This window comes from Maylandia zebra, unplaced genomic scaffold (assembly GCF_041146795.1).
Source record: "Maylandia zebra isolate NMK-2024a unplaced genomic scaffold, Mzebra_GT3a scaffold11, whole genome shotgun sequence".
Taxonomy (NCBI): domain Eukaryota; kingdom Metazoa; phylum Chordata; class Actinopteri; order Cichliformes; family Cichlidae; genus Maylandia; species Maylandia zebra.
Window position 1 is genome coordinate 2,273,364 of NW_027490041.1, and position 22,529 is coordinate 2,295,892.

The window sequence follows — 22,529 nt, forward strand, 5'->3', positions numbered from 1 at the left end:
ATAAATCTCTTATATAGATTATTTTTCTTTTTACATGCATCTTCTATCCCCTTTGTGATCCATGGCTTATTTGATCTGTGATGCTTTCTAGTGATCTTCATTAAAGGACAATGTTTTTCATATAGTGAAATTACAGTTGATAAGAATGCATCATACGCACTATTTGAATCTTCATGTGCAAAAACCTCATTCCAACTGTGTTCCTTTAAGTCCACCTGGAGGGCAGCAATGGCTCTTGTTGTTCTATGTCGTATCATATCAAATATTTGATTCTTTTGTTTAGTTTTAATCCCAAAATAATTTTGAAAAATTGCAAAAACAGGAAGATGATCGCTTATATCAGTTATAAGAAGTCCACCTACTATTTCATGGTCAATTTTATTTGTGAAAATATTATCTATCAATGTAGCTGTATCAATTGTTATTCTACTTGGTTTTATAATTACAGGGAAAAGGGAGTGACTATACATTGTATTTATGGTAAATGGTAAATGGTAAATGGCCTGTATTTATATAGCGCTTTTACTAGTCCCTAAGGACCCCAAAGCGGTTTACATATCCAGTCATCCACCCATTCACACACACATTCACACACTGGTGTGTGAAATCTGTTGTTTTCTGATGTCCATTTGGGTTTAGCTAATCTATATTAAAATCACCACAAATTATTTGCACTTTTTTATCATTTAGGTTGCTAAACATAGCAGCAAGTTTTTCATTGGTACGGGAACTGCTGGTACGGGAACTGCTCTGCCTCGGACCGGAAGGCGTTGCAGAGGGTCGTGAAAACTGCCCAGCGCATCGCCGGAGCACCACTTCCTGCCATAAAAGACATCTACAGGAAGCGGTGTCTGAAAAGGGCTGGGAAAATCATCAAAGACCCCAGTCACCCATCACATGGACTCTTCACCCTCCTGCCCTCTGGGAGGCGCCACAGGAGCCTCCGGACTAAGACCACCAGGTACCGGAACAGCTTCTTCCCCACAGCTGTCAGACTCCTGAACTCTGCCTCCTGACATCTGACCCACGTTAAACTCATGGACTGAACATACACATCCCCACAATGGACAACTGTACCCTCAAACACACAATAATAACATGGACTGAACCACCACTCACATCCACTAGCACTTTATATAGCCTCTGTAGAAACTATCTACACCCTCACTTATCTTAACTGCACTACTGTATAGCTCTGTGTAAATAATCATTCTGTACATTCGATAATCTTTAATCCTACAACTGTTTACAACTTGCATAGTTCCCATTTCTGTATAGCTGTATATCTCAGATTCTGTAAAGTTATTTATTTCATATTCTGTATAGTTTTTCATATTTATATCCTGTTCATAGCCTGTACATAGCTTGTACTCACTACAGCCTGTACATACTTAGTTATAGAATATTCACAACATACTTCATACCGTGTACATTATAACATACCATAATAGAGCCATTTCTGTAATATACTTACATATCTATATTATTGCTAATATATATTGTAATATATCTATATCACTAAAGCACTTCTGGATGGATGCAAACTGCATTTCGTTGCCCTGTACCTGTGCAATGACAATAAAGTTGAATTCTATTCTAATTCTAATTCTATTCTATTCTAAATAAGCACTAATAATATATTAATTTTGTAACACACTGAAAACAGTTCATCGAACTCTTACTGTAAACATGTTTCCATTTGTCACTTCAGTTTTTACTCTGAAAAACAGGAAATGACATCATGGCTCAAATCTTTGTCATTAAAATCTTTCTTTATTTAACATTTGATTTTTTTATTTAACATTTGCAAGATTCAATAACATAAAGAACCTGAACAAGAAAACATTTATGTGGATCAAAATACATTAAAACAAAAACTTTATAATAGGAAACAGAGTTTTCAACCAACTGATGAAAAGAAAGCTAACCACTTGACATGAACACTACAGTAGGACAGTTTTGAAAGCTTAAAATGGAACTAGGGGAAGAGTTTGATTCACAGCTGCCTCATCAGATTTTTACAGGAGATTCTATCTGAACTCTGTGGAGCCTGATCTCAAGCTTTTTGAGTCTGACACAGAAACCAGAGGATCTTTCTGTGTCTTCAGATTCACTGTGATCCAGTGATGGGAGTGATTTCAGCCCTGAGTGATCGCGCTGATGTTTGCACAGAGCAGACAATGAGGTGAATGTTTGGGCACATTGGTAACAGTGAAACAGTTTATTAGTAACGTGGGATCGTTTGTGTGCAGAGTATGAACTGAGATTCCTGAAGCCCTTGTCACACTGGTCACAGCTGTAGTTTCCTTCCATGTGTGCACGTTCATGCCTGTTACGAGTACTTGAACGTGAGAAGCTTCTGTCACAGTGTCTGCACTTGTGTGGTTTCTCTCCTGTGTGGACTCGTTTGTGTGATTTAAGCTCACCTTCAGTGGTGAAGGATGACCCACACTGATCACAGAGGTGCTTTTTAACCCCACTGTGAATCAGTTCATGTTGTTTTAAGTGATGTGATGTGGTGAAGCTTCTCCCACATTCTTTGCAGTATTTCAGTTTGTCTCCAGTGTGTCTACGTTGATGTAGTTTTAGGGTCTTTTGCTGACTGAAAGTTTTTCCACAGAGGTCACAATGAAAGTCTTTCCCACCACCACAGTGATGACAGGGTTGAGAACTGGATCCATCTGTGTCGCTCTGCTTCTAAACAAAGACACAAAGACAGTGTAAGTCAGTCCTTCAACATTTGTATCCTGAACGTCACCTGAAATAAAGAGCATCTCTGCAGACGTCCAACTACATTTGACTGTTTCAGTTAACACACTCAGTTTACTGGGCTGCAATAACTACAATACTACCACCATAATACTACAGTAATACTAAAATCATAACTGAAAGGAAAATCTGAATAATCACTCAGAGCTGCTTTACCATGCAGTAGAATTGCTAACATGCTAACACAGTTTAATGAGCAGAGTTGTTCCAAACAGTCAGGCTAAAATGACAAGATAACAATATAAATACATACCTCACAGTAGCTGCACTTGTAGAGTCTCTTTCTGGTGTGGATCTGTTGGTGTCGTCTCAGGTCATGTGGAGCTTTAAAAGTCTTCTCACACAGGTCACATCGATAAGGTCTCTCCTCAGTGTGGGTAAACATGTGTCGTTGTAAGTCTGCGTCTGTTGTAAAGTATTTGCCACACTGTTCACAGCAGTACACATCATGTCTGGTGTGAATGCGTAGGTGTTCATTTCGGCTCCCTCTCCGGCTGAAAGTTTTTCCACAGATGTCACAGCTGTATGCCTTAATTCCAGAGTGGGTAACTAGATGACTCTGTAAGTGGCTACTGTGAGTAAAAGCTCTGCCACATTGATCACAGCTGTACGCTTTAACTCCACTGTGGATGAGTTGGTGTTGTTTTAGGGAACCCTTCCAGGAAAAAGACTTTCCACACAAGTCACAGCTGAATGGTCTCTCTCCAGTGTGGATGACCTGATGCTGTTTTAGTGAAGCCTTCAGAGTAAACTCCATCCCACACTCGTCACAGCTGTATGGCATAATTCCAGAGTGGGTAACTAGATGACTCTGTAAGTGGCTACTTTGAGTAAAAGCTCTGCCACACTGATCACAGCTGTACGCTTTAACTCCACTGTGGATGAGTTGGTGTTGTTTTAGGGAACCCTTCCAGGAAAAAGACTTTCCACACAAGTCACAGCTGAATGGTCTCTCTCCAGTGTGGATGACCTGATGCTGTTTTAGTTTAGCCTTCAGAGTAAAACCCTTCCCACACTCGTCACAGCTGTATGGCTTAATTCCAGAGTGGGTAACTAGATGACTCTGTAAGTGGCTACTTTGAGTAAAAGCTCTGCCACACTGATCACAGCTGTATGGCTTAATTCCAGAGTGGGTAACTAGATGACTCTGTAAGTGGCTACTTTGAGTAAAAGCTCTGCCACACTGATCACAGCTGTACGCTTTAACTCCACTGTGGATGAGTTGGTGTTGTTTTAGGGAACCCTTCGAGGAAAAAGACTTTCCACACAAGTGACAGCTGAACGGTCTCTCTCCAGTGTGGATGACCTGATGCTGTTTTAGTGAAGCCTTCAGAGTAAACTCCATCCCACACTGATCACAGCTGTACGCTTTAACTCCACTGTGGATGAGTTGGTGTTGTTTTAGGTAACCCTTCCTGGAAAAAGACTTTCCACACAAGTCACAGCTGAACGGTCTCTCTCCAGTGTGGATGACCTGATGCTGTTTTAGTTTAGCCTTCTCAGTAAAACCCTTCCCACACTCGTCACAGGTGTGTTTTTTCTCTCCCTTTCTTCTGTGAGGTTTGTCGGCCTCCTGAGAGCGCTGACTTCTGGCTCCATGTTGGTCCTGCAGTGACAGAGATACAAATAGAGGCAGTGAGTGAAATGCAGTCGTGGAACAAACTCAACCTTCAAACTCCATTAACAATAGTTTTAAACCTGAAGGTGGAGCGTGGCACCAAACACCTTAAAGGTCTCTTATCCCCACCTGCTGGTAGTTCTAACACATTACATCCAACCTGCTGTTAAAGATAATTCATGACTGTTCAAACACTAAAATCATGCACACACACACACACACACACACACACGCACATGCACAATTTAGATTATTTTGTTGTTTCCTATTACATATTTCTATAATTTGTATAGATTTATACATAATTATTCAGTGATAATAAATCCTATGTTTGTTTATTCTAAAGGAACCCCGTTAGCTTCCACAACAGATGTTGCTCGTCTTCCGTCAAATACTCACATAAAATATTACACAATAAAGTGGATTCAAGATATCCACATAATTTCACTCTTACATCCACAGTGAGGTTTCACAATTGTTCAAATATAAGCAATCAATAATAATAATAATAATATCAATAACATTGAGGCACATTACACAAATTTCAAAAACAAATCGTGTCTTACAATATTTACAACAACTAAAAGCTCTGTAAATCGGCTTTTAAGTGTTCATTGAAGTTTTGAATAATTCTCTAATTTTTTAAGGCAACTTATTCCACTTAAAAGTTGCTCTAAATGTAACAGTTTTACAAAACGTTACTTTTAACTCGAGCATTTACTAAATTGCAGCTTGTTGAAAACTGTGTAATATGATGATGTATTTCATCTGGATACTGCAGCTGAGCAGAATAAATGTGGTGTGTTTAACAGAATTGCTTTCTTTAGAACTACAAGTGAGCCATAGAATATTTTAGCCTGTACAGGAAGCCAAGAAAGGTTATTATGCATTTTATCAATATTAGTATAGTATGAACATCTTCACACTAATCTGGACGCCTTATTCTGGACTAACTGAAGTCTGTTAAGATCTGTCTTATTAGCTGCTGACCAAATGATTGAACAATACTCCAGATGAGACATTACTAGTGCATTAATGACATCTTTCATAATGAAGAAGTGATACACAAAGAGCATTTCATAGCCATAGCTATGCCTTGTCGGCAGAGTTATGTGACATTAGTGATGTTTGTACTTTCAGCGTTAACTTGGTTTTAAAGCCTTTAAAATATACGCCGTTCAATAGTTGGCGTATATTTATACTGAGGGAGCCACTGCTGCACATCATCTGTGAGGCTTTGCAGCCCTGATGATCCACCAGGACAAACTCAGCAGTGTGTCAAGTCAAGTCAAGTCAAGTTTATTTATAGAGCACATTTAAAAACAACCAAGGCTGACCAAAGTGCTGTACAGTAAATACAGATAAAAATATAATAGAACACAATTTCGTAATAACACCTCGCTGATAAAAATAAAATAAAAATATATAAAACAAATAAATTAAACCTTTCTAAAAGCCAATGAAAAGAGGTGAGTTTTAAGAGCGGTTTTAAAAGTTTCTAGGCTTTTGGAGAGTCTGACGTGAGGAGGTAAACTGTTCCACAGTCTGGGTGCAGCCACAGCAAACGCCCTCTCTCCCTTTGTCTTTAATTTATACCTGGGAACATCTAAAAGCATCAGGTCGGCTGACCTCAAAGATCTCCTGGGGCGATAAGTACTAAGGAGTTCTGACAGGTAAGAAGGTGCAGTGCCATTTAAAACCTTAAAAGCCAGCAATAAGATTTTAAAATCAATCCTAAAGGCAACTGGGAGCCAGTGGAGAGAGCAGAGAACCGGAGCGATGTGTTCTCTTTTTTTTGAACCGGTCAACAGGCGAGCGGCAGCGTTCTGCACCAGTTGAAGGCGATGTAGACAGGAACGATTTAGGCCAGCATAGAGGGAATTGCAGTAGTCTAGCCGTGAAGTAATAAAAGCATGGACCACTCTTTCTAGATCGTTCCTGCAAAGGTAAGACTTGACTTTGGCTAAAATCCGCAAATGATAAAAAGATCCCTTAACTACAGAGCTGATTTGTTTATCAAGTTTAAAAGCATTGTCAAAAATAACACCAAGACTCTTAATGGAAGAAGTGCAATCGGAGGTTAGGGGTCCCAAAAAGTCAAGAGAGAAGTTGGGATCTTTAGGAAGCCCAAACACAATGACTTCAGTTTTGCTTTCATTAAGGTGTAAGAAGTTAAGAGTCATCCAAGTCTTAATGTCAGACAAGCAGGAGAGTAGCGGCTGCAAAGAAACATTGCAGTTCAACCTCAGAGGGAGGTAGATCTGAATATCATCGGCAAAGATGTGGAAGGACACATTATGTTTACGGAGCACATCGCCCAGAGGGAGCAAGTACAGAATAAACAACAGGGGGCCTAGTATGGACCCCTGAGGTACGCCACAGGTTAAAGGAGCTCTGGGAGATGACAGTTCACCAAGGTGAACAGAAAAACTCCTATTATTCAAATAGGACTGGAAAAACTTTAAGACAGTGCCCTTTAAACCGACACAATGTTGAAGGCGGGATAGCAGTATGTTGTGATCAACAGTGTCGAAGGCTGCTGTCAGGTCCAGGGTTACTAAGACAGCAGCACAACCAGAGTCAACAGTTAAAAGCAAATCATTAAAAACTCTCAGAAGGGCGGTTTCTGTGCTATGCCGAGCTCTAAAACCAGACTGGAACTTCTCATAGAGATTGTTATTGTCAAGAAATAGCTGGAGCTGCGTGAGGGCGGCTCGTTCCAGTACTTTAGACAGAAAAGGGAGGTTGGAAATGGGCCTATAGTTAGAGAGTAGGGATGGATCTAGATTAGGCTTTTTAAGGAGAGGTTGAACAACAGCGTGCTTGAAGGGTGTTGGAAAACAACCAGAACTGAGGCAGGCATTGATCAGGACCAGAAGGAAAGGTCCGACTGAGTCCAGAACCTGCTTCAGAAGCCGAGAGGGGATAGCATCAGTGGAACAGTTGGTAGTCTTAACCTTGCAGACTATTTCATGCAGCTGAGAGAGAGAGATTGGTTCGAACTGATTAAAGGCAGAATGGCACAAAGACAAAACACAGGGATTGGAAGGTGAAGATGGAATGACAGACTGCAGGGAGGAAATCTTGTTTACAAAGAACTTTAGAAAGTCATTACAGAGGGTGGCAGAAGGTGTGAGGCTGGTGGATGTGTAAGGATTTACAATGGAATTTAAAACACGAAACAGAGTCTGAGGTTTATGGACACTACTGCTAACCAGGTTTGATATGTAGGAGGACTTGGCCTCTTTAACGGCTTTCTGATAGGTTGAAAGAGAGTCTCTGAGGATATTAAAAGTGTGAGGAAGAGGAGGAGGAAGAGCCAGCAGAAGCTGACAGATGGAGAGAATAGACAGACTGTTCCCTGTTTGTGAAGGACTGCTAGGAAAGTTTAACATAACTGTCTGTGCTGAATCAGTCTTATTAGGTAATGTTCAAATAATGTGATCATCCCAGTGTTTCCAGTGTGGGAGAAAGTACTCAGGGCCTTCAAGTTACACACTATGAAAGGCAGCAACAAGTTTAATGTTCAGAAACCTAAAGTCTGTATCAGCAGCAGAATGTGTCACGGCTGCCGAGGCGAGCCGTGTGGATATAGAAGGAGGACCCAAGATGCAGGCAGTGGATGAGATACCGGTGGTTTTATTTACAGAGGTGTAGTGGCAAACAAACAGTGGGGCATAACAAACAACTAAAGACACCTAAACTGGGAGAACTAAAATAACAGACCTGGGAGCATATGACAACGGATGATGAATAGCAGAGAGACGCAGACGAGGAACAGGACACCGTGGAACACAGGGTAACAGACTGACACAGAGTTACACAGACTGACACGGAGGAACACAGACGAACCGGCAACAGGCAGGAGAACACACAGGGCTTAAATACACACATCAGTAATCAGGGGATGAGAGACAGGAGGGCAACACAGCTGGGAGGAATCTGGGCTGACGGGACAGGGGAAACGTAAACTGATCACACTCACATACGACACGGACCTTCACAATAAAACAGGAAACTCAGACACATGGAACCAGACAAGACATTGAACTAAACAGACAGATTCACAAACAGATGGGGTGACACCATAGACAGAGACACAGACTCAAAGGCAGACCAAATATAACACACAGAACTCAAACAATAATAATCATCATCATAAACTAGAAAATGATAACTAAAAGCGCTGGGTCACCGACCCAGGACCATGACAGTACCCCCCCCTCAAGGGCTGGCTCCAGACAGCCCAGCAGAAACACAAAAACGGACCAAAACCAAAAAAGAAAAGCACCCGACCAGGGAGGGCGGAGGGGGCCCAGGACGGAGGGACAGAGTCCAAAAGGCCCAGATGGTCAAGTTCAGGAGGCCGACCATGCGAACGGCAGCGGGGCCGGTCCCGATGCCGGCCACGCAGTAGGCAGCGGCGTGGAAACAGTTCTGGGGGCCGACCGTGCGGACGGCAACAGCGGCGTGGAAACAGTTCTGGGGGCCGACCGTGCGGATGGCAACAGCGGCGTGGAAACAGTTCTGGGGGCCGACCGTGCAGACGGCAACAGCGGCGTGGAAACAAGTCCGGAGGCCGGCCACGTGGAAGGCAGTGGCGGCGTTCAGGAGGGCGTCCACGGTGGCGGAGATGCCCAACAGGCGGCCAGGCAGATGACCGACGATGTGGAGGTGGTAGTAGGGGACCTGAAGGCTGCGTGGCCCCTGCAGCCCCAGGTGAAGCGGAGGCTGGACCAGACGAGGCGGAAGCTGAAGCGGAGGCTGGACCAGACGAGGCGGACGCTGAAGCGGAGGCTGGACCAGACGACGAGGATGCAGAGGCTGGACCAGACGACGAGGATGCAGAGGCTGGACCAGACGACGAGGATGCAGAGGCTGGACCAGACGACGGGGATGCAGACACGGAGGCTGGACCAGGCGAGGATGAAGACACGGAGGCTGGACCAGGCGATAACATTTGATAACATTTACATTTACAATAATTGATTACACAGCGGTGAAGAGTAGACTTTATCAAAGTAGATGTCTTTCTGAAAGCGCTGTAACTAAGTTTAAGAATATAATCCACCCACTGTTATCATCTTCAATGCCCTGTACCAACACAGAGCAGAGCAGCTTTCTGAACGCTACCCCAACAGAGGTCGATTTTCTTGTTAATAATTTCACCTCCTCACTACGTACGACTCTGGATACTGTAGCTCCTGTGAAAACTAAGGTCTCTAATCAGAAGTATTTGACTCCGTGGTATAATTCTCAAACACGTACCCTAAAGCAGATGACTCGTAATCTGGAGAGGAAATGGCGTGTCACAAATTTAGAGGATCATCATTTAGCCTGGAGAAATAGTTTGTTGCTTTATAAGAAAGCCCTCCGCAAAGCCAGAACATCTTACTATTCATCACTGATTGAAGAAAATAAGAACAACCCCAGGTTTCTCTTCAGCACTGTAGCCAGGCTGACAAAAAGTCAGAGCTCTTTTGAGCCAACCATCCCTTTAACGTTTACTAGTAATGACTTCATGAACTTCTTCACAAATAAAATTTTTATCATTAGAGAAAAAATTACCAGTAATCATCCCACAGATGTAATATTATCTACAGTTACTCTAACTTAACATCAATGGTACTAAGACTCTTTTTCTCCAATTGATCTTTCTGAGTTAACTTCAATAATTACTTCCTCCAAACCATCAACGTGTCTTTTAGACCCCATTCCTACAAAACTGCTCAAAGAAGTCCTGCCATTAATTAATTCTTCGATCTTAAATATGATCAACCTATCTCTAATGATCGGCTATGTACCACAGGCCTTCAAGCTGGCTGTAGTTAAACCTTTACTCAAAAAGCATCTCTAGACCCAGCAGTCTTAGCTAATTATAGGCCAATCTCCAACCTTCCTTTCATATCAAATAGGGCTGGGCGATATGACCCAAAATTCATATCTCGATATTTTTTAGCTTGTTGGCGATATAAGATATATATTTATAAATAGAGCAGATGTACATAAAATTTACTCAAAAATAAATGAGCATTTATTAAATAATAATGCTCCATAAATAAAAGAAAACAATGTTGTTTTTGTGCATATCAAAAAGCTCACAATTGTGCAGTCAAAATGTAAACTAAAAGACGCTGAGCACAATAACAAAGACAGATTTCACAGCTGCTCAGTTCCCAACTTGTACTGCGTGACTGACAGCCTGGAGTTTGAAATCCGCTTCGCAACCACGTCTCTTAACAGGTGCCATTTATGGTCCTTATACACAGTAGGGTAATATTGTAATATTGTGTTGAAGCACAGTACGTATCACTCTGCGAGGCTCAGCCGTAATGCTCTGACAATCCATCAAGCGGTGCAGCTCCGTAGCTTACCAAAGTCGTACTAAAACATTTTTTGACAGATTGCTGAGCGCCGTGTTCCACATAAAATCGGTTCGCGGCCATCAAGCACAACCAGAATTCATACATAAGGCGCGCTGTCAACTTTTGAGAAAATGAAAGGATTTTAGTCCGTGCACCACCTCTGGGCTGCATGGCGTTAGTGTGGTTAGCTCGTTAGCGTGGTTAGCTAGCTAACACGTTGACGGCGTCCAGCCCCACACACGGGTTGATGCGCAGTAACTCGTTAATGGAGATTTGCCGTGTCCATCTTGTCGCTTCCTGCAGGTGAAGCAATGGGGGAGGAGGGGGAGTTGTGTTCAGTGAAGGAGAGGCGAGGCCGAGTAACGTTGTGAAGACGAAAGTGGACGAAAGAGAGGCAAACTTGCGGCTCCACAGGTATAATTATAATGTAACATAGACTATATCGATATAAAGGATATTGTCACATCTTATATCTCGTATAAAAATATATCGATATTTTTTAAAAACTCGATATATCGCCCAGCTCTAATATCAAACATCCTTGAAAGAGTAGTTGTCAAACAGCTAACAGATCATCTGCAGAGGAATGGTTTATTTGAAGAGTTTCAGTCAGGTTTCAGAGCTCAGCACAGCACAGAAACAGCTTCAGTGAAGGTTACAAATGATCTTCTTATGGCCTCTGACAGTGGACTCATCTCTGTGCTTGTCCTGCTAGACCAGGGGTGTCAAACTCAAATACACAGTGGGCCAAAATTCAAAACTGGAACAAAGTCGCGGGCCAACGTTAATATTTATTGAAAAAAATCTTCCTCCAAATATAACAAGGAACCTTTTCTTACAGACTCAAATAAGTTTTGCTGAAAAACTGAATATGGAATAAGAAACGCTTAATACTGAACGATATATAACTTATATAAACATATATAACTTAATATTGCACACATGCAAAATTTAAATTCCAATTAAATAGCATATCACTGGAATGCATTTCTTAAATAAAAATTGTATTTGCAGCTTTCTGATTTAAATTTTAGCAGTAAACTTTTTCCCCAGGCTAATAATAAATGTAAAAATAAAATAACAATAATAAACCACTTAACTAATAAAAATATCATTAAACGTGAAACCATTCAAGCCCATGTCTGGGAGTAGCAAGACAAATTGCACAAAGAAAATGGTAATTATAGCTAAGTTTGCTACACACTGATCTACTCTGATGCGTCCAAGCCAGACACCTGGCATCTCTTCTTGGATGCTAGTTCCTCAATGTCTGGGCTCAGGCTCTGTGCTGAGGAAATCCTCAGGATCGAGTGAAGGTGTTCATCGGTCAGACGTCTCCTGTGAGATGTTTTGGCCATCTTCATTGAGGAGAATAGTTGCTCACATAGGTAAGTGCTGCCGAACATGGAGAGCATCTGAGCAGCGTGGGTGCGGAGCCCAGGCATTGTGTCAGGGATGAAATGTGGAAATTGTGAAGCGCCCACAGCATTATACTTTGATTTCAGCGTGTCACTATACTGGAGTTCAATCAGCTCCATTTGGAGGTTTGTTGGTGCTTTTGCCACGTCAACTGCAAAAGGATTACTGAGCAGTTCAAATCGACATTTCTGGGCGTCAAAGTCGGCAAACCGCCAGGTAAACTCAGTACTGAGTACACAGAGTTTTTCAGCAAACTGTGCACATGGGAACACAGCAGTAGAGATTTGCATGTTCATCGTTTGGCAGCAGGGAAAATGGCCCAGGTTTCCTTGTAGCATCTGATTCTGCCACAAGCACAATTTCGTTTTAAAAGCCCTCACTGCAGTGTACATATCTGTGATGATACGCCCCCGTCCCTGAAGCTGCAGGTTCAGTGCAATGAGATGGCTCGTGATATCACACATAAAGGCCAGCTCACACAGAAACTCTTGCTCCCTGAGCTCAGCTGTGTCTTGCCCTTTGCTTTCCAGAAACTGAAATATTTCCTCGCGTAGCTCGAAACATCTGTTCAGTACTTTCCCTCGGCTTAACCACCTCACCTCCGTGTGATACGGCACGTCTCCGTATTCCGAACCACACTCCTCAAGAAAAGATTTGAATTGGCGGTGATTCAGACCTTTGGCTCTTATAAAGTTAACTACTCGTGTTACTGCGGTCATAACATGTTCCATCTTTAGGGCTTTGCCACAAAGTGATTTTTGATGTATGATGCAGTGATAAACAGTCAGCTCACCTGCACAGTTCTCCGCTCGCATCTTCTCCCGTACCCTGCCCACCAGTCCGCTCCTTTGACCACACATCGCTGGTGCACCATCTGTCGTTAACCCCACAAGTTTTTCCCATGGCAACTTCATTTCAGTTAGACATTTGGAAACCTCTTCAAATATTTCCTTCCCTGTGGTTGTTCCATGCATTGATTTTAATCCTAAAAGTTCTTCCGTAACACAGAGAGTTGAGTCCACACCGCGGATGAAGACTGAAAGCTGGGCAGTATCAGAGGCGTCGCTGCTCTCATCCATAGCGAGGGAGAATGCAACGAAACTGTTTCCCTTCTCCATCAGCTGGTTATTTAGATTGTTGGCAAGTTCACGTGTGCGATCAGCTACTGTGTTTCTGCTCAGGCTAACATTTGAAAATGCTTGCTTTTTCTCTGGGCACACTTTCATCATACAACTTTTCACAAACTCTCCCTCACTGAAGGGCCGGGCTGATTTTGCGATCTCTGCTGCCACAACAAAACTAGCCTTTACAGCAGCCTCACTTTGTGATATGGCTTTTTTGAACATAGTTTGTTGTGAAACAAAACTTCTTTTCATCTCTTCTGCTTTCCAGCGCCTTTGAGTCATGTCCAGGTCCTTGTACTTCTCTTGGTGTTTCATTTCATAGTGTCGTCTAATGTTGTACTCCTTGGTTAAAGCCACATGAGCTCCACATACAAGACAAACAGGTCTGTCTTTTACATAGGTAAACAGATATTCTGTCTCCCACCTGTCCAGGAAGCTCCTGTTTTCGTTCTTTGTTTTCGCCATTTTGGGAGAGGTAGCGCGGCAGTATTAGCGCGGTTGCTATGACTACAGCAAACAGAGGAGAGGGCGTTAATGGGTCCTGTCCTGACTGACGCGCCAAAATGCCAACAGAGCATTCTGGGAGTTGTAGTATTAGCAGTACATGCGCTGCATAAGACCGGCGGGCCAGCTCTAATAGTAATTTGGTATGGCCTCGCGGGCCAAATGTAATTAGGCTGCGGGCCAAATTTTGAGTTTGACACCTATGTGCTAGACCTTAGTTCAGCGTTCGATACTGTCGACCATAATATCCTATTAGAGCGATTAGAACATGCTGTAGGTATTACAGGTACTGCGCTGCAGTGGTTGGTATCATATCTATCTAATAGACTCCAATTTGTGCATGTAAATGGAGAGTCCTCTTCACACACTGAGGTTAATTATGGAGTTCCACAGGGTTCAGTGCTAGGATCAATTCTGTTTACATTATATATGCTTCCCTTAGGCAGCATCATTAGAAGACATAGCATACATTTACACTGCTATGCTGATGACACCAAGCTCTATCTGTCCATGAAGCCAGATGACACACACCAATGAGTTAAACTGCAAGAATGTCTTAAAGACATAAAGACCTGGATGGCCGCTAACTTTCTGCTTCTTAATTCAGATAAAACTGAGGTTATTGTACTCGGCCCTGAAAATCTTAGAAATATGGTATCTAACCAGATTCTTACTCTGGATGGCATTACCTTGGCCTCCAGTAACGCTGTGAGGAACCTTGGAGTCATTTTTGACCAGGACATGTCCTTCAACGCACATATTAAACAAATATGTAAGACTGCATTCTTCCATTTGTGCAACATCTCTAAAATTAGAAATATCCTGTCTCAGAGTGACGCTGAAAAACTAGTTCATGCATTTATTACTTCCAGGCTGGACGACTGTAATTCATTATTATCAGGATGTCCAAAAACTCGCTGAAAAGCCTTCAGCTAATCCAAAATGCTGCAGCAAGAGTCCTGACAGGGACTAGAAAGAGAGAGCATATTTCTCCTGTTTTGGCTTCCCATCATTGGCTTCCTGTTAAATCCAGGATTCAAAATCCTGCTCCTCACATACAAGGTCTTAAATAATCAGGCCCATCTTATCTTAATGACCTTGTAGTACCATATCACCCTATTAGAGCACTTCGCTCTCGCTCTGCAGGCCTACTTGTTGTTCCTAGAGTATTTAAAAGTAGAATGGGAGGCAGAGCCTTCAGTTTTCAGGCCCCTCTTCTGTGGAACCAGCTTCCAGTTTGGATTCAGGAGACAGACACTATCTCTACTTTTAAGATTAGGCTTAAAACTTTCCTTTTTGCTAAAGCATATAGTTAGGGCTGGACCAGGTGACCCTGAATCCTCCCTTAGTTATGCTGCAATAGACGTAGGCTGCCAGGGGATTCCCATGATGCATTGAGTTTTTCCTTTCCAGTCACCTTTCTCACTCACTATGTATTAATAGACCTCTCTGCATTGAATCATATCTGTTATTAATCTCTGTCTCTCTTCCACAGCATGTCTTTATCCTGTCTTCCTTCTCTCACCCCAACCGGTCACAGCAGATGGCCGCCCCTCCCTGAGCCTGGTTCTGCCGGAGGTTTCTTCCTGTTAAAAGGGAGTTTTTCCTTCCCACTGTTGCCAAAGTGCTGCTCATAGGGGGTCATATGATTGTTGGGTTTTTCTCTGTATCTATGAAGCGCCTTGAGGCGACTTTTGTTGTGATTTAGCGCTATATAAATAAAATTGAATTTAATATATGCTGAGCTAAGTTGATCTATAGTGTTACATCATATTCTATAAGGATGTTATGTGTTTGTAGACTTTCTGCCCAGTTTGACCCATTTAGCAGAAGTCAGCCTGTTTAAGGCTCTGATGTCTATTCTGTGTGACTTAAAGCAGTTATGACATGGTCTGATTTTCTCACCCAATAAAGGAATATTTCATATATCAGTCTACTCTTCATTCTATCAGACAGTTATCACACCTCCTACATTTGCTTTTACACATATATGTAAGCATTGAGCCAAATGTAATAATGCCAACATACTGAAGGAACAAAATTTGTCTCTTATATATGATACATCTATATACACACTGTCAAAGATACTTGTCTGTGAGTGAAGTGATTAATATAATAACTATAATATTGGCCATATCATATTTACACTGACTTTAGTCTCATGAACAACATCAGCTAATTGTTATTTACAGCTAATCTTAAACGACTGTTCAGCACAGAAATGAAGCCCAACAATCATGTTTCACAGTCCTGTGGTCTCAGCCTCAGATACTCATCAAATCACACAGAGCTCATGTAGAAACAAATGAACTAAATATGTTCTCCTTCATTTCTGTCAAACAAAGCTGTATGAAACGTTTCCAGCTGTTAGTATCATGGTTGCTAGGCAACCTGGGCAGCGCGACGGAGGCTAGACGTCCCATTTCACGAGCCTACGAGCCTCGCACTTCAGCCTTAGCGGTCTTTGAGTACGCGGCCCTTGAGGACTTTAAAGCTGCAGAACCTGAATCGGGATACAGCCATGATGATCTCCAGCCTCGTGCTCGCCAACATTCTCACCTGAGTTAAGAAGACGATCACTGAAATGGTCTCAGCAGGTCCTTTGATGACAGCAATGAAATGCAGTGGTAAGGCTTTTTGGGGATTAAGTTCGTTTTCATGGCAAAGAAGGACGATGCAGTTCATCTGATCACTCCTCATAACATTCTGGAGTGCAGGCAAAATGCTATTATAAAAACTTAAGCAGCAACTTCTCCAGGTTCCAATATTTATGCAATTCTCAAACCTTTTGGCCACGACTGTATAACCTCTTCTGAAGTTTAGTGGATATTATACATGGTTATGCTCAGGATGTGTCGGCCAGTTTCCACTGGAAACGCCTTTTGGTTAAACTGTCAGCGAGGAATTTGCATTTGCACTGTTACATTTTTATATAACTTTAATGCACATAAACAACAGCTGCTTGTCTCGTGTCAATTATATCGTCAGCTACATCGTTATGGCAAATGTTCAAATGTATACAGGGAGTGCAGAATTATTAGACAAATGAGTATTTTGTCCACATCATCCTCTTCATGCATGTTGTCTTACTCCAAGCTGTATAGGCTCGAAAGCCTACTACCAATTAAGCATATTAGGTGATGTGCATCTCTGTAATGAGAAGGGGTGTGGTCTAATGACATCAACACCCTATATCAGGTGTGCAGAATTATTAGGCAACGGGTCAAAAGAAGGACTTGACAGGCTCAGAAAAGTCAAAAATAGTGAGATATCTTGCAGAGGGATGCAGCAGTCTCAAAATTGCAAAGCTTCTGAAGCGTGATCATCGAACAATCAAGCGTTTCATTCAAAATAGTCAACAGGGTCGCAAGAAGCATGTGGAAAAACCAAGGCGCAAAATAACTGCCCATGAACTGAGAAAAGTCAAGCGTGCAGCTGCCAAGATGCCACTTGCCACCAGTTTGGCCATATTTCAGAGCTGCAACATCACTGGAGTGCCCAAAAGCACAAGGTGTGCAATACTCAGAGACATGGCCAAGGTAAGAAAGGCTGAAAGACGACCACCACTGAACAAGACACACAAGATGACGGCGGGTGAACAACGCGAAGCTCAGTGTCTCTCCAGAATCTGCTATTTAGCGGTTTTTTATCTACTTTTAACCGGATTATTCGTCCAGAATTGCTGTGCGTTGCTGACCTACAGCAGACAGGAGCTTCTGGACATCTGGACTCACAACTCCAACAGTTTTATCGCCGATCTCCGACTCATCCCAGAGATCTCCAGAACACCGGAGGCTGCCCACTCTCCCCGGCCGGGCGGAAGTGCACGCAGATGGCGCCGAGATCGTAAACAAAGGCGAGGTAGGTGCGGAGGGCTACGGGCTAAGCTAAAGCTAACACCACACCAGCTGCCTTTACCCAGTATTTTCCTCGCCAATGTCCGTTCTCTGGCAAACAAAATGGATGAGATACGGCTCTCCATCACTAACAACAGATGGATTATGGACTCAAATGTCATGTTTTTCACCGAAACATGGTTGAACAACAGCTGCCCGGACAATGCTATCGAGTTAGCAGGACGCCACACACACTGAGCCGACAGGCTAGCAGATGACTCCGGCAAGACCAGAGGTGGAGGTTTGTGCATTTATATTAACAATGCTTGGTGCATGAACTCCACTACTACTGAGAGTCACTGCTCACCTAATGCGGAGTTTTTAATGGTCAAATGCAAACCTTATTATCTCCCCAGAGAACTCACTTCGATCATACTCACTGCCGTGTATATCACCCCCGACGCTAATGCTAGGTTGGCCATGAAAGAACTTTCTGCAGCCATTAACAAACACCAGAACAAACACCTCGAGGCTGCTTTTATTGTTGCTGGCGACTTCAACCACACCAACTTAAAGACAGTCCTCCCCAGATTCCACCAACATGTCTCCTGCCACACCAGAGGAGACAAGACTTTAGACCATGTGTATTCCAACCTGGCTGGAGCCTACAAAGCCACACCCCTCCCCCACATTGGACAATCGGACCATCTCTTCTTGTTCCTCACACCTAGGTATTCACCACTCATCCAACGTGTGAAACCTGCTGTGAGGACAATTAAAGTGTGGCAAGAGGGGACAGACGCAGTGCTCCAGGACAGATTTAAAAACACAGACTGGAATATGTTCACCCACACAGACCTGGACCAGTACGCCTCATCTGTACTGGATTACATCTCCGAAACCACAGACAGTGTCACCACCCAGAAACGGATCACCATGTACCCCAACCAGAAGCCTTGGATGAACCGGGATGTTCGTCTCCTCCTGAACGCCCGCAACACTGCCTTTAGGTCAGGAGATGAACACGCCTACAGCACAGCCAAGGCTAATCTAAAGAAGGGCATCAAAAACGCCAAACACCATTACAAAAAGAAGGTAGAAGAACACTTCTCCAACTCCAACCCCCGACGCATGTGGCAAGGACTCCAGACCATTACAGACTACAGGACCACCAAACCCTCCCCCGCATCCTCTGATGTCTCCTTCCTCAACGAGCTCAACAACTTTTATGCTCGTTTTGAGCGAGGGAACCCCACAACCACAACCAAAGCAAACATGACGCCAGACCACCAACCTCTGACTCTCTCCCCCACCGATGTAGGAGCGGTGCTGAACAGGATCAATGTCCACAAGGCTGCGGGTCCTGATGGCATCCCCGGGCGTGTTCTCAGAGCGCAGGGCTCTAGACTAACTTTTTGCCATGGGCGTACCAGTACGCCTAACTTTTTAAAGTTAGGCGTACCGGCACAAAAGTTAGGCGCACACAAATTTTATAATAATTGATATAATATAATGTGTTTTTCTGGATAAACTGTGCTTTTTCAGCATTCAAAGATTGATGACACCGTGTCAGAGCACTGGCTATGAATTTCAGAAGGATCAGGCCTTAACAGAAAAGTTAGCAATAGTTCTTTTCCTATTACAGCTACATCCACGTCTGTCGTGCCTAGGCTGCTCACTAGGGCTGGGTATCATCACTGATTTCTATAATCCATTCGATTCCGGTTTTCAAAGTCCCGATTCGATTCAACTTAGCCTCAGACAGTCAGAAATATTATAATTCTGATCATTTATCAGTACTGACTTCATCAGAATTGTGAACATCACAGCAGATGCCTTTGTGTGAAAGTAACAGAATAAAACACAGAAAAACATGAAGGAGATTTTCCTGGTCTGGCTTTTTATAGCAGATAACCTTAAAAATATTCTACAATGTTCTGCATATAAAGTTTAAATTTCTTCAGTATTGAACAACAGAAAAAACAGGCTTTCTTGTCCGAGGTCATTTAAGTAAAAAAAAGAAAAAGAGAAGAAAAAGACAGCAGCCGCAACGGTAAACAACGGTAGACTGGTGGGTAATAAGCGAATGAATAATACAGAAAACAGAGATTGGAGACGGGAAACTGTTTTTGAAGTACAGAGAGAGAGAGCTAGCTGTGCATGAAGTGCGATTTTAATAGTCGTGGAAGCAAAACAGCAAAATTCAGCTCGGTGAATTTTGATTGGAGAGACAAAACCTGCAGCTCAGAATCAGCGCAAAAAGACGTAAACACAGCGCGGACCGGACGCATCAGGATCGCTAAGCTCCGACAGCGTGTCCGTCTACGGGCCGTCGGGTGAGAAAGCCGAGAAAGACAAAGTTAATTCTGATGCGTCGGGTCTGTGCTGTGTTTACGTCTTTGTGTGGAATCCGTGTACCTGCTCTCATTTGCTGTTTGGTTGTTGTTGAAATGGTTTTGTGAGCTTTAATCTGAGAATCTGGCGTTTCTGGCAAAACACAGTTATATTTAAAAGTCGATTCAGGATTTAATGAATCGATATCGCTTTATTCAAGCTACTCACCTCCCACTTCCACCTGCACTTTCAACTGGACCACGGCCAATCAGAGAGGTCCCGCCCCTGACTATCTCTGATTGGTTTAGTCCACGATAGGGGCAAAATGTGTGTCTGTTGTTGACCACAGGGAAGGTTGCAGATTTTTTTTTTTTTTTTTTTTGCTACCCGAACAGTTGGTCGCACAGGTGCAACCAAATATTTTTTTTTAGTCGCACCACTGAAAAATTTGGTCGCATTTGCGACCAAATTGGTCGCACTCTAGAGCCCTGGAGCGTGTTCTGGGGAGCTTGCAGGAGTGCTGACAGACATATTCAACCTGTCCTTGGCCCATGCTGTGGTACCGGCCTGCTTCAAATCCACCTCCATCGTCCCGATACCCAAAAGCTCCAACCCATCTTGCCTCAATGACTACCGCCCAGTAGCACTCACCCCCATCATCACTAAGTGCTTAGAGCAGCTGGTCCTAGCACACTTCAAATCCTGTCTCCCCCCCACCCTGGACCCCCACCAATTCGCATACCGCCAGAACAGGAGCACAGAGGATGCAGTCTCCATCGCACTGCACTCTGTCCTCTCACACCTGGACAACAACAACACCTACGCCAGAATGCTGTTTATAGACTTCAGTTCAGCATTCAATACAATCCACCCCTCACAACTCATCAGGAAACTGACAGACCTGGGCATCAGTTCCCTCATCTGCAAATGGTTACTGGACTTCCTGACCAATCGCCCCCAACATGTCCGGCTGGATAACCACTGCTCATCTACCATCACAATGAACACCGGTGTACCACAAGGCTGTGTGATGAGCCCTTTCCTCTACTCCCTCTTCACCCACGACTGCAGACCTGCTGATGGTTCCAACACCATCATTAAGTTTGCAGATGACACCACGGTGATTGGCCTCATCAGTGACAACGATGAGGCCGCCTACAGGGAGGAGGTGGATCGTCTGGCTGAGTGGTGCGACACAAACAACCTGCTGCTTAACACCGAGAAGACCAAGGAGCTCATCGTGGACTACAGGAGGAATGCTGACCCACATCCACCCATCCACATTAAGGGGACGGCTGTGGAGCGTGTGAGCAGCTTCAAGTTCCTGGGAGTCCACATCTCCGAGGATCTCGCCTGGACGACCAACTGCTCCAAGCTGGTCAAGAAGGCTCACCAGCGCCACTTCTTCTTGAGGACTCTGAGGAAGAACCACCTGTCCTCAGACATCCTGGTGAACTTCTATCGTTGCACCATCGAGAGCATCCTGACCAACTGTATAACAGTCTGGTACGGGAACTGCTCTGCCTCGGACCGGAAGGCGTTGCAGAGGGTCGTGAAAACTGCCCAGCGCATCGCCGGAGCACCACTTCCTGCCATAAAAGACATCTACAGGAAGCGGTGTCTGAAAAGGGCTGGGAAAATCATCAAAGACCCCAGTCACCCATCACATGGACTCCTCACCCTCCTGCCCTCTGGGAGGCGCTACAGGAGCCTCCGGACTAAGACCACCAGGTACCGGAACAGCTTCTTCCCCACAGCTGTCAGACTCCTGAACTCTGCCTCCTGACATCTGACCCACGTTAACTTATGGACTCAACATACACACAGACACAATGGACAACTGTACCCTATTTGAATCACCTTGTTGTTGAATTGTGCTATACAAATAAATTTGCCTTGCCTTGCCTATTTCAGGAAGCCGGTTTAGAAAACTCAGAGTGAAAAACGATACTCAGGGTTGAGTAACCCCGAACTGTCCAACTCGGAATATTCGGTTTCAGAAAAGCTGATAACAAGTAGTTCAATCAACGCGGAGTTGCTTTAACCCCAAGTTAAGCACGCGCACGAGGATACATAAAGCCCTGATTAGTGGAGCACAGATTAAGCGAGTCACCATGGAGACGGAGGGAAAGAAGGCGCGGTCAATGTATTTTACAGCGCTTGAGGCCGAAATTCTGATGGCAGCATATGCTGATAACATGCAAATTCTGCAGAAAAAAGTAACACAGCCTCAGCTGCAAAAGAAAGGGAGCATGCATGGCAAAACATAGCCGACAGAGTCAATGCGTGAGTGTTAATTTAAACATTGATCTAGGGATTTCCACCCATTTAACACGTTATTTTATTATATTTCATTTTTTATTTTACACATTTTATTTTGTGATGTGACGTGAGCGCAGGTGCAACCCAACAGGCCCCAAACGTTCCTGGCAGCAAGTAAAAATCAAATATAAAAATATAGTCCAAACAGGTAAGGTGTAATTGTATTATGAGCCATAGTGCTTGGTCTGTTTGTCCTATGTAAATCAATTGCAGTTAGAGGCTACATTAATTTTCTTTC

General features: G+C 43.5%; 1 protein-coding gene and 2 long non-coding RNA genes across 4 annotated transcripts in view; 1 reads left to right on the plus strand and 2 right to left on the minus strand.

The window, feature by feature from the left end:
* Positions 1–22,529, plus strand: part of LOC112432912 (protein NLRC3-like) — a 414,611-nt gene that overhangs the window by 80,116 nt on the left and 311,966 nt on the right. The window lies entirely within an intron of this gene.
* Positions 1–22,529, minus strand: part of LOC112432910 (uncharacterized) — a 232,358-nt gene that overhangs the window by 56,551 nt on the left and 153,278 nt on the right. The gene's annotated exons all lie outside the window — the stretch shown is intronic.
* LOC143415992 (uncharacterized) lies at positions 1,754–14,429 on the minus strand. Of its 2 annotated transcripts, XR_013096418.1 has the most exons (3): positions 12,965–14,429; positions 3,023–4,375; positions 1,754–2,697 (listed from the first exon to the last, which is right to left on the minus strand). It is a non-coding gene; the product is annotated as an uncharacterized LOC143415992 (long non-coding RNA). The 2 variants fall into 2 exon arrangements; XR_013096417.1 differs by lacking the exon at positions 12,965–14,429 and having other exon boundaries at positions 3,023–4,556.